General features: G+C 40.2%; 1 protein-coding gene across 1 annotated transcript in view; it reads left to right on the top strand.

Moving 5' to 3' along the window:
* The window catches only part of scaf8 (SR-related CTD-associated factor 8), a 62,848-nt gene extending 51,492 nt beyond the window's left edge, over positions 1–11,356 (top strand). The window contains exon 21 of the mRNA XM_061696539.1: positions 11,242–11,356. The gene's annotated coding sequence lies outside the window, so the exon portion shown is untranslated. The remainder of the gene's footprint in view (positions 1–11,241) is intronic.
* The last annotated feature ends 7,218 nt before the right edge of the window (positions 11,357–18,574 follow it).

Here is an 18,574-nt window from a genome sequence, read left to right as displayed (position 1 = left end):
GTAATCATCTTTTGGCACACATTCGAAGCTTTTTAACACCGTGTTATAACTGCCTGTGTTTGCCAAGCCACTGTGTATTTACATACCAGTGAGCGTGTTTTATTAGTGGTTTAAAGGCCTGTCACAAAATACCTCACCTCTGTGCACGTTAATGTTTGTGTGTTGGCAGTGGTTCAGCGGTTGTCACAATGCAACCTGAATCAGTCTCAATTGTGTAAACAAGGGTGCATACACGTTTTAGGACTGATGTCTTTTACCTTTGTTAACATTGTTTGGAAGAGGCTTTTCAAAAAAGATTTTAAACAAAAATTTACCGCTTAACATATTATCCATGGATGGGCTTTACCAGCTGTCTCCTCTTGACTCACGTTGCAAGGTAAATTGTATGCTGCAAAAACGTACAAAAAAAAAAATAAGAATGATCGTTTAAAAATCCGCAATATAGCGAGGGTGTGAAAGATGAACCGCAATATTTTGGCCGTTCACTGACTGTAGTGTTTTTGTTTCCTAGAGAACAAATAAATTAGGCCTGCATTAGTAGCCTCCACTACTGGGTGCCAATATGTGTTTCATTCCATAAAATACATTTGATATCAAGGCTGTTCAATCAGGTCAACTAGTGTCCACATATTAATTAAAAGTCCACATGTAATGTGCATTGTATTATGTGTGTCAGTGTGTTTTCTCTGTCTAATCAAGCTCTGAAGGAGCACTGATTCTCATCTCGGACTCTCATCACACACAGGGTGAGTGAGGGGAAGTTCAAAGGTTGCGACAGTTAGGAGATGTAGTGATGAGGCTGGGAAAATCGACATGAAGTTGTTGTCAGGGAGGCAAAATGCTGATTTTCACTGCAATTGTTATCTGGGTGACGAGAGCTTATTAAATGTGGAATATGTGTGTCTGTTGGTTGGGGGGGAGATGCTGAGCAAGCCCCAGCACACCACATTGTGTGTGGAAATAAATGAGGGGTGGTGGGGGCGATTTGAGTCCATGAATACCCTCCCGTACTCTGATGTGTCACCAGGCGGATTTTTACACACCGCTGCAAGAGGCCTTCCTCACACATCCTCCTTAATAAAGAGCAGACATTTAAGGTTCTTCCTGTAGAAAAACCTCATAAAAAGCTGCTCATTAAAAAGCTGACTCAGCAACATCTGCAGCTGTGACACCTGTTTCATCTGCCGCCCCCCAAAAACAAGCCTCATTGTTTTCCATGAAGTGCAATGACTGTGCTTCTCTTTTACCCCCTTCCTACCTTCTTGCACCGTGTGACAGCATGGTTGAAGCTGCTAGCTAGTAATTTAAGGACCTTCAGGCCTTGTCGATGTCTGCCTGTTTGTTTACGATACTAAAAAGAAGCTCCCCTGAGATTCACTGGCAAGTGTGTATAACAGACGCACGTGGAATTAAATTGAAACTATAGCAACTCATTCCACACTTCTCATGCCGAATTGTTAGTGTGATGAAGCTGGCATTCTGCAATGTAATCTCAGTTGTTGTCCTTTCAGAAATTACTTTTCTGTGTGATTGTATAAAACATGAATAGAAACCAAAAATTGCATCAGTTTGGTGGCACAACATACTCTAAATCAACAGCATTGCATGTATAATTTTTTCACTTCTTGATAGGCAGAGTTTCTAATGCACAATAATTTGGCTAAGTGGGCAGCTATACCCAGAACATTCTACACAAATTTAGTCGCAAACATTTTGATTTGATTTTTAAAACGGACAAATTTGCCAGGTCCTAGATGAGGTAAAAAAAAAAAAAAAAAAGTGTATGGTATGTGTATGTATGTGAAATTGTCAAATCTTTAATAATGAATGTTTTTTTTGGCTGGCGACCAGTTCAGGGTGTACCCCGCCTCTCGCCCAAAGATAGACCCTATTGAGGATACGCGGTACAGAAAATGGATGGATGGCTGGATGAATGAATGTTTTTTTATATTGTTTAATGTAATTAACAATTCTTTAGCAAAAACAATTATGAAAAAGTTAAATGTAAGGTACACTGAAGTATTATTTACAATGAATCAATTAACAAATTACTGTATTTGATAACTTGATAAATACATTTTAATTCAAGAATTTTAGGGGAAACATTTTTCAATTAATTCAACAAATATTAAATCACTCTTGATAATAAAATATTTCGTGGGCCGGATTAATAAATGGATTGAGCCATGTGGCCCACAGGCCACACTTTGCCCACCCCTGGTATAGTTTCTTAGTACACATTCCCCCCTGCAATTGAATCACTTATCTTTCATAAATAATTTTACAATACTTTACAGGGATCCTTGGTTTACGATGGGGTTCCGTTCCTACGAAACCATGCCATCGGACGAAAAAAATAAAAAACAAACTCCAAAACCATCAAGCCATTTCAAACACTTTTGATTGGTCCATAATTTGTATAGCTGGATAGATAACAGACCTGCTTGGGGACTGACCAATAAAATTGATCTTTGATCAAATCTAAATTTGACTGAATTTGGATATAGGAGGATTAGTCTTTATCATTAACCTATGCTCACGCATTGTCAGAACTAAGTATTCTAGCTATTATCTTATTATTATAATCGAAGGAAAATGTTCTGCATTATTGAATAACAATACAAACACTTAATATGATAATAAAGTGCATGTGAAGTGCAGATATTATTTTCCACTGGTGGTCACTATCCTAACACTCTACATTGTACAGTAGTATCCGTGACTTTTAATGTGTGTGGCTTTTAAAGGTGGGGCCTGGCTTGGTGAGTGCCGTGTGCATCAGCGAACGAGAGTGTAGTTGGCTGTTGTTGGCTGAGGTTGGCAGCTGGCTAACTGTTAGCCAGTCTGCATGTTGAGTGACTGGGCATCAGTTGCGGGCAAAAGAAGCTCGTGTATGAATGTGCTTGTAACGTGTTTCTTTTGTTCAGTAAAGTCATTAAAGGCGCACTGGCTGCTGTGTCTAGCCTAACTAGCAGTGATAGGCTATATAAAATTAGCTAGCCATGTGTCAGCGATCACGTTCGTAAGATAGTTCTGCTTTGCAGAGGACACATTGCACTTTATCTTCTTTTTAAGTGTCAAATAATCTTTATTTTTGCACATTTACTGTCTTTTATGGACTGTGTCGTCCTTTCTAGCCGCCATGGTGTGCATCCGGAGTGACATTAGTCCATGTTGAAAAATTGTCTTTGCAATGTTTTGAAGTGCTGGTTTTACGTCAAACTTTTTTTCAGATTGAATTATTTGAGTTATTCGATTCATCATTTCGGCCCTAAACTTAAAGGCCATTAATATGAAACGATCAAATGTAAAACAGTAACACAAAAGGAGAACAGGTCCTTCATTTACTACGGTGTTTGGTTTGAGCACCGAAAGGGGTGCAATTTAATTCATAACTAGTTTGCAACCACAAAACGCCATCGGTCGAGACCATCATAAATGTGGGACTCCTGTATAAGAAGCCAACACTCAGTGACATCTTCATTGTCTGTCATCAAATTGTCTTGCAATCTTATACTTTTTCATGTACATATTAAGAAATGTTGTTTTTGTTTTCATGTTTCGTTTAATTTCACAAAGATCGTAATCAGTTACCTCATCAGGCGAACAACAACTGCAATATTTGCCACTGAGTTCAAACAAATTAGTGCAGCACGATGTTAAGCAATCTTTGTATTTTGTTTTTCTTTCACCATTAAATCAATTTTAAATCATGTGTATTGTTTGGATCCCACTACAGAGAGATTCCTTTGTCTGTTTTTAGATTATCATAAAAAGAAACAAGCAGAAATTAAAGTGACACTGTGACTTTTTCTTCCCCCTAAAATGACAGCTTCTAAATCAGTTATAATGGGCAGATTGGTTGCCAGCTCCATCTTAGCCATTCATTTAAAATGTCAAAGAATGATGTTTTAAATGTGGCTTAGAGGCAAGGGCAGAGAGGACGGTTGTTTGTGCTAGTGCTAGTTCATGCATGATGGCCCTGCTAACCCTTAAAAAAGTTTTTGCATTTTTGAAAAGTTGACAGCATTGTCAAAATTATCCCTGTTCACGGGGAGCTACAAAAACAATTGAGGACGCTGTCATTATTGTACTACTGCTAGTCCTACTGGTCTTAATCCTAAATCTGTTTTAAAAAAAAAAAAAAAAAAGTCCTGTGTTTAATGAGATAAAAGACAGTTTACCCGCAACCCTAATGAGGACAAGCACAATAGAAAAAAGATGGATTATTGCAATGTGTTATTCTATTCTGCCAAGGCCTCTCCTCATCTGCTGTTAAGCAACCCCCAGCCCCAGTGATCGTAAAAGAGGAAATAATAGTACACCATAGTAGATGTTTTCGGGACAAAACTATTGAAGTCCATGTAAAATATAAAACAAATGTGTTCTAAATTAGACACACAACAGAGAACAGTTGTTAACAGCCCTGACAAATTTTAGTATACTGTATAAAATGAGGCTTCAAAATTGTGAAAAATGAAGCTGTTTTCTCCATTCTGCGAAGCTATGGGCATGTCCGCTGAATGCGCTGAACCCACGGCCTGCTCGACTTCAAATACCACTTCAACGACCTGGAAAAATGGATGCTACTTCATCTGGCATCTTTCTTATGCCTACACATAACTGCATGTCTGAGTCGCAAAAACATATTGAAAACTTTCGGTGGCTGGAATACTATATCCCACCGGCTTTTGCCCGCCTTGACAATGAGGCGCTCTAAAGTGGCCACAACAGCCCGAAGCCCCGTTCCACTCGCTCGCTTTCAAGTGAGACTTTTTTTCCCTCTCGCTCTTCCGCATACTTTCCGTGAGGCTCTCACACTCATGACCGACAATGATGCGCTCTAAAGCAGACACGGCAACAAACTATCCGAAGGAAAGATGTGTTTTCGGGGTGTAGGCATAGCTAGCTAGCTAACTGCACATCGCATTTGCGCCTGATCATGGCTGATGTGAACAAAGGCGCTCAAGTTCTTTTATATTGGGGAGAGGTGACTCACGTCGGACTCCAAAGTGTGTTACGTGGCGCCGTTTTAGACACACCCAAAAACGCTTATTGGCGGTTTATCCCCGCGTAATCAAAGATTTGGGGGGGTTTAAAAAAAAAAGAAAAGACGTGCCCCTCCCTAAAAGCAGACATGGTATGCTCTTGTTAGCAATCAGTGGTTTATGCACACCATATTTTTTAGTCTGTGCCACTCTAGATATACTGATTTTAAGATAAAATCTACTTAATTTTTTTAATTTCAGAATGTATTCCATAATTATTTTTATTATATGATACAGTATGTCCTTGTTACTGTAATAAAAATGAACCAGTGGAGCTAAATCCAACAGTAAATATCCGTACTTACTTCTATATTTTATACACACATACGTACAGTAAGTCCTTGTTGTTCTTAGTTGGAGTGTTTATGTTTTAAACGTTGGTACAAATCTTATCTTCCTTCACAAGTGAACACATTTGACACTATTGGTGCTGCTTTCAAACCTACTTCCTGCCGCTCCTGCAATCTGTTCTGTGTGTGTGTGTGTGTGTGTGTGTGTGTGAGAGAGAGGGAGAGTGCGAGAGAACCCTGATGCCTGCTGGTCATTAATAAACATGCTCATGAATGTTTAATCCCCATCAGCGAGGTAGCTGGGGGGGACCCTTGTGGGTGATATTGATGATTGTTGAGACACGTACACACACACACACATGTACATTTATTCGCATTTGACTTTTAAACCACGCAATCGCCCTCGTACATAACACCTACTTAAACATGATAGACACACTTTCCTCCCTTTTTGTACATACTGTTCTTATTATTTAATACCCTTGTACACAACACGTAACCTACAAATCTTTCGTTTTCTCCCATTTACTGACACTAAATAAATCTCCTTTGCATACCATTACTTTGTGTGCGCGTGTGTGTGTGTATGTGCGCACGCGCACATGTGCGTGCATGTGTGTGAAAGAGACTAAATTAAAGTTAAGACTTTCATCTTAAATATAGGAGTTTTCACAAAAATATGGCTTTTACCATTTAGGAATTAAAGTCATTTTATGCAGAGTGCTTACATTTCTAGAGACTAAAAAACAGCCAAGTCTGCATCTAGGGCTGTATACAGTATATTAAACTGGAGAGAGAATACAGATATCTGCTGTCCTGTTAAATAGAAGCACACTGTTTCCTTGTCTCACTGGGACCGAATTGTCTGAACTCTGTCAAAGAGTCAGGGAAGGGAAGGACCTCACTGAGAACATCTGTGACCGGTGGACCCAAGAGAGAGTGCAGTGTGACAGGGTCTATTGACAGCAGATGTCACTCCAGTGTGTGTGTGTGCGTGTGTGTGCATGCATGCGTGCATGTGTATCTGGAGGTTGAGAAGTCCATGACCTAGTGACGATGGAGAGGATATTCCCTCTGTGCTCTCTTACTTGCACTACTGTCTGTACATTTTCAGCTGGTCTTGGCCGTTTTCCATCTTCTGGTTGCGGCTGTCCTGGACAATACTCCAGCTGACTTGCCGCGAGAGGTGCCGTGGGTACATATTGGACTGATCACGTGCCAATCGCAGGGAACATTCAAAGAAACAACCATTTCACATTGACACCTATGAATTTAGGATCCTCAGTTAACCTACCATGCATGTTTTTGGAATGTGGGCGAAAACTGGAGTCTAGTGAACCATCGTTCAGCACACAATAGGTGAAAATCCACAATAATGAGAGGCCGTCTAAAAAAAAAAACAACTATTTTTCATATATTTTTGTCATTTTACTTATATTGCGACGCAAATTAGGGTTCAGTGTCTTGCCCAAGGACACTTCGACATGCGGACAGTCGGAGCCGGGATGAACATAAAATGTCTCCCTCGCAAGATTTCTCCACATGGGGTATCAATGATCATGAGAAATGTAAGGCATCAGCCCAGAACGACACGGGAGGAGCTTGTTAATGATCTGAAGGCAGCTGGGGCCACTGTCACCAAGAAAAAGCTTAAACCAAACATTAAACATGAAAATCCTCCAGCACCTGTAAGCTCCCCCTTCTCAAGAAGGCAGATGTGCAGGCCCGTCCAAAGTTTGCCCATGAACACCTGAATAATTCCTAGAATGATTGGGAGAAGGTGATGTGGTCAGATGAGGAGGAGGAATTCAGACTATGACCCCAAGAACACCATACCCACCAACAGGTTTGGTGGTGGAAGCATTATGCTTTGGGGGTGTTTCTTTGCAAAGGGGACAAGTCAACTTCACCGCATTGAGGGAAATATGGATGGAGCCTTGTACCGTGAAATCCTGGGTCACAACCACCTTCTCTCAGCCAGAAAACTTAAAATGGGTCGTGAATGGGGCTTCCAGCACGACGATGACCCAAAGCACACAGCCAAGGAAATGAAAGAGTGACTAAAGAAGAAGCACATTAAGTTCATGGAGTGGCGTAGCCAGTCTCCAGACCTAAATCCCATAGAAAATCTGTGGAGGGAGCTGAAGCTACGAGTTGACAAGGCACAGCCTCGAAACCTGAAGGATTTGGAGAGGATCTACAAAGAGGATTGGTCCAAAATTCCTCCCAGATGTGTGCAAACCTGGTGATCAACTACAAGAAACATCTGACCTCCGTACTGTCCAACAAGGGGTTCGCCACCAAGTACCAAATAATGTTTTGATAGCAGGTCAAATACTTATTTCCCTCAATGAATTGCAAAATAATTTGAATCTTTTGTTTTATGTGATTTTCGAGATTTCCTTTTTGCTATTCTGTCTCTCCCTGTTAAAATACACTTAGCATTAAAATTAGGCTTTACACGATAGGATTTATGGGGCCGATCAGCGAGTTTAAAAAAAAACAATAACCGATCACCGATCCGATCACAAGATGGAGCAATGTGTCTATTTAAATGGCTAGTTCATTTACTGTATATACTTATGTACTGTATACTGAGTATCTTCAAAAATATTCTCTTGTCAGGTCATGTATTCTAATCAGTCAGGTTAAATTACAACATGACAAAAATAATGGGTGCTCACTTACTGTAATTAAATTACTTCACACACACCAAAACTTTAGAGCAGTGATTCCCAACCAGTGTGCCATGAGCGATTTTCCGGTGCACCACAGAAAATTATCAAATTTTACTTAACTGCTCAAAAAATGATTCATTTCCATGAAATAATGTACCTTTGTTCCTCTATTGATGCCAGTGAGGCATAGTGACAGACTGAACTAATAAATGCTCTTCTATTAGATGGCAGGACGTACATACAGTAATTACTGTGTATCTACGTTTTGTGACATTTTTGTTTGTTGGAGTGCCGTGACATTTTGCCTTCGCTCCATAAAGGTTGGAAATCACTGCTTTAGAGCATGATTCGACAGAGCGCCGGTACAACCGTTAGTGCTAGCACTAGCTTGCTTGGCTACATAACGTTTTGTTGACTGCTTGCGAGCCGTATCGTATTGAAAGTCCGTGAACATACCTCAAGCAAGCCTTGAATTAAAGTCCTCTCCCGAGCATCGGTGCCCACCAGCTCACGTTTCCCCCCATTATGTTCTTCTAATACACACGACGCGATCGATTGTTGTTGTCGTGGCCGTGGTAACGAGTGTATCCGGTCGCGTTTGAGTTGACAAGATAAAGCCCAGTGACCGTAAAAGACGGGATACGGTGGTATCGGAATACAAGATTTTATTGCAGTAGTCTGACGAAATTTGTCTTGTAGTCTGATCCGGGTTGTCTGTTTCTGACGTGTTGTCTGTTCCACACCGCTGGTGTTGTTTTTTTACAGGACTACGCCAAAAGACACGCGACAAGGCAAAAATAAACTAGCTTTTGGATTCAAATATACTTTGCACGATGGCGAGGTAGTCTGATCCAGCCCGGCATTACGTGTTTTTTTTTTAATAACTTTTTGGGCTGTCAGATAGTTACAGTACTATATCAAAGGACACGCGACGAGGCTAAAAATAAACCAGCTTTTGGATTCAAATATACCGTACACGATGGCGACGCGGAGTAAATGTCTTATGCGGCGCCGATCAATGGCGTCATTGATCGGATCGGCGAATTATGACAATAAAGCCAATCAGCATAAAATGCTAATTATCGGCCTATACCGATCAGGCCGATCACATCGGTGTAAAGTCTAATTAAAATTATAGACCGTTCATGTCTTCGCCAGTGGGTAAACTTACAAAATCAGTGAGGGATCAAATAATTATTTCCTCCACTGTATCTGCCTTAATGCTAACATATGATGCAAAACGGTATAGACAGACTAATGTAAATCAGTATAGTATATTTCTGGTGCTTCTTCCTGCTGTTGATTATGCTGGATCTCTTCAAGTAGACCTCAGTGCTGTCCAGCATGTTGCGGTCCAATAATTCTAATTTCAGGATGATCGCTTAAAAATCTGCAAAATACGTACATAGCGGGGGGACACTACCGGGACAAAACCCAGGCAAGCACAGGGGGAACATGCATGCAAACTCCACACAGAAAGGTCAGAGCCAAGGTTCAAACCCCAAAAATCAGAACTGTGAGGCATACATGCTCACCATTTGTACACCATGCTGTCAGTCTTTTTCGTCCTTTCTTTTTTTATTTCTCAGAAACTTTATGGCCTCATCTAATGTGATGTATAAATCACATTGTTCAACCCATAGCCTCAGCAAATGAATCGACAAATGAGGAGAGGAGCAGTGATGCTGCACCAAACCCCTCGCGTCTTCCCATCATTACTCTCTGTTCAGTCCTCTGGGAGTTTTTTTCACTCTGCATTACATTTACACTGATACATTTACATGATAACAACTAATGAAATCAATATTATATTTATATAAATGTGTACCTGAAATTTGTTGGTAACCAGTCAGCTGGGATAGACTTCCTACTTTCTGTGACTCTTTGACCTGAAAATCTAAAATCACACACCAGTGTCTTCGCCCACAGATACGTATTAGGCTGTATTTATTGGTTCGTTGGCGATCACCATTTACACAACCTGTTCATTGTGGAAAATGGTAGGAAGATACGTATATTGGTGCATCATCCATACAGTTCAATACATGCTGTACATTTTACTTCTATTACAAATGTCATGCGCCACTTTTGTTACGATCCCCTTTGGTCATTGTGTTGTATGAAGTCAGATGCGACATTCCCAAATTACTTACTGGTCGACTTCTACATCTCCGTTAAGCTTGTTTAAATGTGTGAAGCACATGCAAATTGTATTATTATTATTATCATCCATCCATTTTCTGTACCGCTTTAGTCTCACAAGGGTCGTGTGCGTACTGGAGCCTATCCCAGCTATCTTCGGGCGAGAGGCAGGGCACACCCTGAACTGGTCGCCAGCCAATCGCAGGGCACATTGAAACAAACAACCATTCGAGCACACATTCACACCTACGGGCAATTTTGAGTCTTCAAGCAACCTACCATGCATGTTTTTGGGATGTGGGAGGAAACCGGAGTACCCGGAGAAAACTATGATTGTCATTATCATTATTATTATTGTAATTATTAGTAGTAGTAAACAGTATCCACCGTTCACATGCTTCAAAAGCTCAACTTGGAACCACATTATCCAGGTGTTGACGTTCATGCTGTGGTTAAAAAAAAATCCGAAGTTACTCGCTATTTATTCAGTACTTGAGTAATAATTTCACTGCATAATTTTTACTTTGACTCAAGTAATTCTTTGGAGGACTACTGTTTACTTTTACTTGAGTCACATTATTGTCAAGTAACAGTACTCTTGAGTACAATATTTGGCTACTCTACCCACCTCTGGAGCAGACATCCTCTATTGCTATTCTTACGTTTCATTTTTGCTCATCAGATCAGCCAGTGTCGTATTTGTTGCGCTGGTCTTTTGTATTTTAGTGTTGAGATGCTGCGAGTCGTGGCCCTGGTTGCGGTCCCAGCGGAACCGCGAAGCACACGTAACATCGGTGACAAGAGTTGATCCGCTAGTATATCTTGTATTAATTAGGAAACGCGGCTACAATTATCTAATTAGTTTACGGATGTTAATGTTAAATGTATTAAGCGATGGAGCGATGTTAGGAATTATGTCACAACACAGAATGAACTAACTTTAAATTCAGAAATGGACAATAAATACAGAAAAATATTGTACTTAATATTTTCCTGGATGATGCTTTTGTGATTGGCCTTTGAAGTTGGTAATAGTGAAGAATGAAATGAAACAGACAATGATTTTAGTCAATTCTTTTCCAGAATGAGAGTGCTTAAAGAGGATGATGCTATTCATGTGGCACAGCTTGAAGCAGGCATCAGGTGCAAGTGGAGATGGGCCTGGCTCAACTTGGAGGCCAGAACAAAAAAAAGCAAAGAAATAAGGCAAGTTTAATTTTAATCTTAAATTTGTACATCAACGGTATAAATCATTTTTTATGCGTGAAGGAAATCTTTTTTATTATTATATATTTTTTTGCCTTATTGCCTTCCAGATTGCTTAATTTATCCAGCCATCCATCCATTGTCAACACCTCTTATCCTGGTTAGGGTCACAGGGCGCTGGAGCCTATCCCAGCTGACTTCGGGCGAAAGGCAGACTACACCCTGAACAGGTCGCCAGTCAGTCGCAGGCCACATATAGACACGGACAACCATTCGCACTCACATTCACACCATCACTGAGTGGAAACTGAACCCACACTGTCAGGCGAGTGTACCACTACACCATCAGTGACTTGCTTAATTTATGTTAAAATTTTAAAAGACATTCTCTGCGGGGGCCTGGGGATCCCCACAGACACCCTTTACAATGTTTTTTTTTTTGTCACCTTTTTCATGCCTTTGGTGTTTGCATGTCTGAAAGAAGAAGAATAAAAGATGGACTAATGTGTTAACATACCGTACGTCTTAAAAGGGAACTAAACCAAAGATGTCAAAACCTTCTATTTTAAATGTGCATATCTTCTTTATCAGCTGCTATTTACTTAAATCTAAGAAGTATTTGTTTAAAAAAAATATGTTTAAAACATCGCATCTACTCACTTATGGGGTCTGCCATTTTTAGTTTTTTTCAAACTCGCGAGAATGTGACATATGGTCACCAGTTCCTGCCTGATTTATTTACGAAGAAATCTATACAGTAAGTAAATAGTCAGCAATGACCAGCTACATATTTGATTAAAGCTTAATAATAATAGTAATAATAAACATGATCACAAACCCCATCATCAATATGAACTTTCTGAGTTGTGAGCCGATCTGGATTTCTTTTTGCGGATCTCTTTCACATCAAGAAGTTGATGTACAATGCTTTTAATCTTCCCTCGACGTCCTCTGATATTTTCCATCTCAAACATGGGGTACACGGGATCAAATCATTCAATTCATCACTCACTGCAATCTGTCAGTTGACGCATTTCAATAGCGTGCTGTATTAGCAGGCAAGGCGAGACTTGTGCTTCAACAACACTTCCAGTCCGCAAATGATTTTGCCCAACTTTGCGCTGCCCTTGCGCTGATAAATTAATCCATTTAATTATTTTTCCATGAATGCAATATTAATCACGGTAATGGGTTTTTACTAGTGCTGACACAGACAATGTATTCTCGCTTTAAAAATGTGGATGTTTAGTTCCCCTCTAAAGGGGACATATTTTGCCAAACCAACTTTTTCTAGTCTTTGGGGGGTAATGTTGTCTCTATGGTGCCTCAGTAAATGTGAAAAATCTATTAAAATCATCCACACATTCCTGAGTTCCAGACGTTTTTCTGCCGGGGCCTGAGATCAGAACATTTGAATTTCTCGAGTTTTTCTCCATCGCTAGCAAAGATCTCCTCCTCCCCTTTCTGCTCCCAAGCCAACGCTGTCAACATAACAAACGTGTGCTCTCAAAAGTGGGTCTTCTACACAGAGGGTCCCAATCAGAGGAAAGGGGGCGGTCTTAGCCAAATCTGAACAAAGCAGAGACAAAAAACTGTGTCACACAGAAGCAGCTGTCAGAGGGGCCTTTTCTGGACACTCGTATGACAAAACCAGGGTGCTTTTTGAAATGAAATTCACACTTGTATACTAAGACCATGTTAGAGAGTCACTCTATGGAGGTCTAAATAGCCAAAATATGGCACCTTTAAAAAGTCTGGTTCCAGACTAATTTGGGAATGTACAGGTTCCCTGAGTGAAGACACACAATTGTCAAAGTCTTTTTTTAACCGTACCACTTACCCTGTTCAGGCTGATGACTTTATTACCTTAATTTGACTTTGTATTTAATTGCTGTATAATTCAATATATTTTAAAGAAATATAATAAATATAACGTCTACTCCGATGTGTTTTTCATTAGTAGGTGTAGGAGGGTCTCACACAGGCCGTCATTCAAGCTACAACAGCCACTGCGAGTCAATAGTAACAGGAAAATAAACTGTTTGGCATTGGTAGAGATTTGGCCACTTTTTCAACCAACATACTCAGCTCTGCTGCTCATACCACAAATGTATATTCCTTACAAATGTAGGACCAGTTCAAAGCCAAGAGGCATTCTTACAACACAGAAGGCTACCAAACACCAATTTCCTTTCTTTTTGTTCTATCTTTATGAACTAATTATGAGGCACATAGATGGAATTAATTGCAACATACAATAACAGACAAATTTCAAATTATTACCTCGTTGACAGCACTGCTAATTATGATCATACAATCTGCTAACATGCTACCAACATAAAGCAAAGCTCTCTCTTGTGGTCGATGTGGCACTCAAAGTACTGTAGAACACAGAGGGCTAATACAATTCCACAGCCCAAATGGAATGCGTGCATTACTACCGCTAGTACACACACAAACACACACAGACACGCATGCACGCATACACACACGCACTAGACTGCGCAAGGACTGCAGTGGTACCCGAAACCAGCCGGTCCCCCTTGTGAAAGTGTTTTTTTCCAGCCTCTCTCAAGGACATGTAAGCTTGGTGCCATAAAGCGCTGTGCACTGGGAAGTTTGCATGGATTTAATCTACTCAACTCAAACCACAATGGACACAGTGTATAATAACACACCTATCTGTACACAACCTAAGCCATTGTTTCTAATAGGGTACGAACAAACCACAGCCAGACAGCCCAGACACTTTATAATGGAGGAGTTGAGGGATATCATGTTTCCAGGATTTAACAGCGCCTCGCCATTCATTCCAATTCATTTTGTCTATAAGCTTAACTACCAGACGTGAAGACAAGATGGCCTTCCTGTTGGCAGGTGATTATTTAGTGCAGTGCAGTGTGTTTCCAATTAAGCGGATTTTAACAAGTGAGTGTAATTTTAACTGCCCCTCAACATGGGTGTGAAAGTGCTTCTCCGTGGGGAGTGAGGAGGTAATGTGTATGGGAACCTCAGTGAAATTGGTTACACTGCTAATTGTGCATTATACTACGACCAATGAAAGGCCTAGTGGGCTCATACGTTTTTATGATGATTCTGGCAGGATTTTAAGACTGAAATTGTTCCTATTTCTCATTCTTAAACTTTCTACTCTTATGTCAATGTCAGCCTTGTTACCTGTTGCTTTATTCAATTAAACATAAGCAGCACACAAATCACATTACTCTTGAGTGACTGATTGAATTTGGCTCATTTAAGTCATATTTTACCCTTTTCTTTACTGAACTTCCCATTGCCAAGTGTTCCTTTGTTGGCTTGTCATATGTTATTCTCGGTAGACTGAATTTTCGAAGGCAATAACTCAATCAAGTGACCCCGTTTTTGGAAGAGCCAATATGCATGCTGTAACAACATTTTAAAGGACACAAACTGGAAAGTCAACACAGAATGGTAACTTGCAGAACAGAGTGTATCAAACTGCATTTTTGTGGTCACATTGGAACAAAATCTGGCTGAAAATTCTAAGTAACGAGTGTATTTTCTTTATCTGGAAACAAAATGTGACAGAGTGAGAAGACCTTGCACAAGAAACATTATTATAACAGTTTGATCAAACTTTATTTTGGGAAAAATGGGACATATGCAATAACCAGAGGTTGGTAGAGTAGCCAAATATTGTACTCATGTAAGAGTACTGTTACTTTAGAATAATATGACTCAAGTAAAAGTAAAAGGTAGCCATTCAAATATTTACTTGAGTAAGAGTAAGAAAGTACTCAATGAAAAAACTAGTAGAGAGTAATTTGTGAGTAACTTCTGATTTTTAAAAACATATCAGAGCATGAACATCAAATAAAATAAAATAAAACAACAATATATGGGAGTTGACACACACCTGCCACGATTTCAATTTTTAACTGCCCAAAAACCAACAACACATGCATTGGGTCTGTTTGCTGTGTGCGTTACTAATTGTATTTTATTTTTATTTTTTTTACTAATTTTAGCAATGTTGTACAGTGATGGCCATATATATATATATATATATATATATATATATATACATTAACTACAATGTCACTCAGTAGCAACTGACAAATAAATGAGACAGCATCACTTCATACTAACAAATGTGTGAGCTAGCCATGCAGTAAAGACAGATAGTTGAATCAACACGATGAGCCACGAATCCATCACGTGTAGTTTCCTCATGTACAGCTCTATCAAACATGGGCTCCACCAGCCATCGTCTAGAACCGTTACAATTTCTTTAAGGCCAGATTGTTGTTTGTGCTGAGCAATAATAGACTGTGAGGATTTGTACCCATTCATCCAGACGAACTTTAGTGGGGTCAGACGTCAATGATGATGTGGCTCACAATGTATGTTCTAGTTCATCCCAAAAGTTCTTACCCAACCAACTCCTCCAAGCACAACCTTCTGGACTTTGCTGTGTACACTGGTGCACAGAAATGGGCCTTCCCATAACTCTTAATGTCGATATGCTGAACAATTAGGATTCATGGGGGCTAACCCAAATCTCAATTGCTTGTTTATTTGTTTTTATTTTTGTGTGTGTGTGTCCTGTTCGGCTGTTAATTCAAGCAGAAAGGAAGATCTGTATCCCTTTTATGCCGGAGCAGTTTTACTGGAATTTTTAACCTGCCACTGTGGTTTATTTGTATTCTGATGGATATTTATTGAGAATTACAGTCATTCAGTCGAACAGAACGTTTTTAAGGGGAGTGACAGAAAAAAACAAAGGCGAGAGAGTGAAAATTAACTAAATTATATCGGAAAAGAAGACAACAAAAGACAAAGCAAAAAAAGACGTTTTAAATCATGGTGGTCTAGTGGTTAGCATGTCTGCCTTAAAGTTTTGAGGCTCAGCCTTCCTTTGTGAAATTTCCATGTTCTCCATGTTCTTGTTCTTCTTGTTCCACCCGCGACCCTAATGAGGACACACACTACAGAATATGGGTGGGTGTTTTTAAAGACAAAATGTACTTACAGGTATTAGCACCTTGACTCATTCTCCCTTCGTTCTACCTCAAATGAGTTCTCTCAACACCCCAGTCAGGCTTCCTGACTGTCACCACTTTGTTCTGCCCATATTACGCACACTTTAATAGGGTTAAACTTGTGTGCGTCCACGTGTATGAGTTACTAGGTAGATGGTAAGTGATTTGCCACAGCCTTATTGCTTCTTATACAGTGTGATCTAATTATTTGGACTGTAAGAGGAGCCTGTCCTTTTAACTACCATGTGTGTACTTTACTGGCTTTCTGTGATAGAAATGTCTGAGAGGTTAGGTGGGGGGGGGGGGGGGGGGGGGGGGGTGATGGTTGCTGGCCAAGAAAGCGGCCACAAGCACAAAGAAGCCATTGTGATAGTGTGTGTGTGTGTGTGTGCGCGCGCGCGCGATTACAGTCAGACACACCCTGCAACAACTCTTTTCATGCGTCTAAATACAGCAGACAACATGAAAGAGACAATTGCAGAGGGTCAAATCAAAGACAAAAGACATTACACAGGAGAGGTGACAAAGGACGGGATAAAGATAAGGCATGAAAAAAACCAAAGGCTTTTAATTGAACGCGACAGTTCTGATCCAAGTGATACAGTAAGCAGCTTCCCAAGGTCCTTACTAATGAGAAATCAATGACAATGTGTGACTCAACAACCTCTCGCACCAATGTTAGTTAAGGCAGACTCTCAGCATCCGATTGAGCTTCACTTACCGTTTATATATGGGCAACAGTATTAAGACATGCCTCCTAATAAATCATTTATTCAATTAGGGATCCATGGATCCTTTAGTTCCTCCTGAATCTCAATTGTTTGTCTGTGTGCACAGCACTGTTTTCAAATGAAAATTACATTTGAGAATATTAAAAAGGATTTTGATTCACATATACACGTTGCATATATTCAAAATAAAGTAAGACTCTGGAGGTCAAACACACATTTCTTGGGCAAAGTAAGACAGAGGCCTGAGACTACAACTGATCTACTGGCTTGGTACGCATGTTTATTACAGAGCTTTCAGTCACCTTTGCAGGTCTGCGTGAACAGAGATCATTTTGAAAATAATGAATATGCTAAACATCCATCCATTTTCAAGACCGTTTATCCACATGAAGATTACAGGTGAGCTGGCACCCATCCGAGCTGGATGGACTGGTCGCCAAGCCAATCGGATGGCACACACACACGAACAACGATTTACACGCCACACCTTTTATAAACCTAACATGCTTTTTGCAGTTTTTGCAATGTGGGATGGAGTTGGACAACCTGGAAAAAAAACATGCAAACCCCACATAGTTCAAACCTGAGAACTGTGAGGCAGATGTGAGGAACCACTAGTCCCCCACCGTGCTGCTTGTATGCTCAACCCCACTTAAACAATACATTTTCTTTCCAAAAATATAAACCCAGAGCTTCAGTTGAGGAAGGAACCCTTTCTGTTCCAGTCTGTCCCATTCTCACTTTGTATAGGTGTCCCAATACTTGTGCATATAGTGCTTCCTGTAGCTGTTGGACATTGAATTAAAGTTGATATTGATCATAAATCATGGTGGGGATATGTGAAAAAAGATACAATTGTCATGTTATTGTATGTCATGTTGTACTATGGAAAAGCCCAGTCTATAGTTCAAACCAGAAATACTTTCACTTGAGAGAATCGCCATTTGTACTAATGACACACCTTTGCTCGTAGCCTCTTGACATTGCTGGAGATGCATAATTAGATACAGTGTTGATTGCAGATTAAAGACATTCTTGGCTAACTAGAGTTGCTAAATCCAACAAAAGGGCGATGCGAGGATGGGAAGCTGCACATCCGTGCTGTATCGATCTATGACGACTTGCAGAGATAAGCATGGATGCTCGGCCTCCTAGTGGGGCGCCTGTAAAAGTCTTGATGTATATAGATTGGTCTGACTGGCCGTGCCTGTCCGAAGAGCCGCATTACACAGCATGGAGTTCGTGGGTACCATAAAAGAAGTTCAGACTATATGCTGAGTGTTACCAAAGGGGTGGAGGTATTTTGGGTAATACACAGGAAAGAAAGTGAAAGGAGAAGAATGCTTCTCACACATTTTCTGCATGAATAACAATGCATTCTGTCAACGCATGCATGCTCATCTCATTGATTGTCTTTGAAGACCAAACCTGTTTCTTATCAGCTCATTGATCCATGTG

Source organism: Phycodurus eques, chromosome 14, assembly GCF_024500275.1.
Source record: "Phycodurus eques isolate BA_2022a chromosome 14, UOR_Pequ_1.1, whole genome shotgun sequence".
Taxonomy (NCBI): domain Eukaryota; kingdom Metazoa; phylum Chordata; class Actinopteri; order Syngnathiformes; family Syngnathidae; genus Phycodurus; species Phycodurus eques.
The sequence above is the reverse complement of the archived record's forward strand: the minus strand, read 5'-3'. Positions and strand labels throughout refer to the sequence as shown.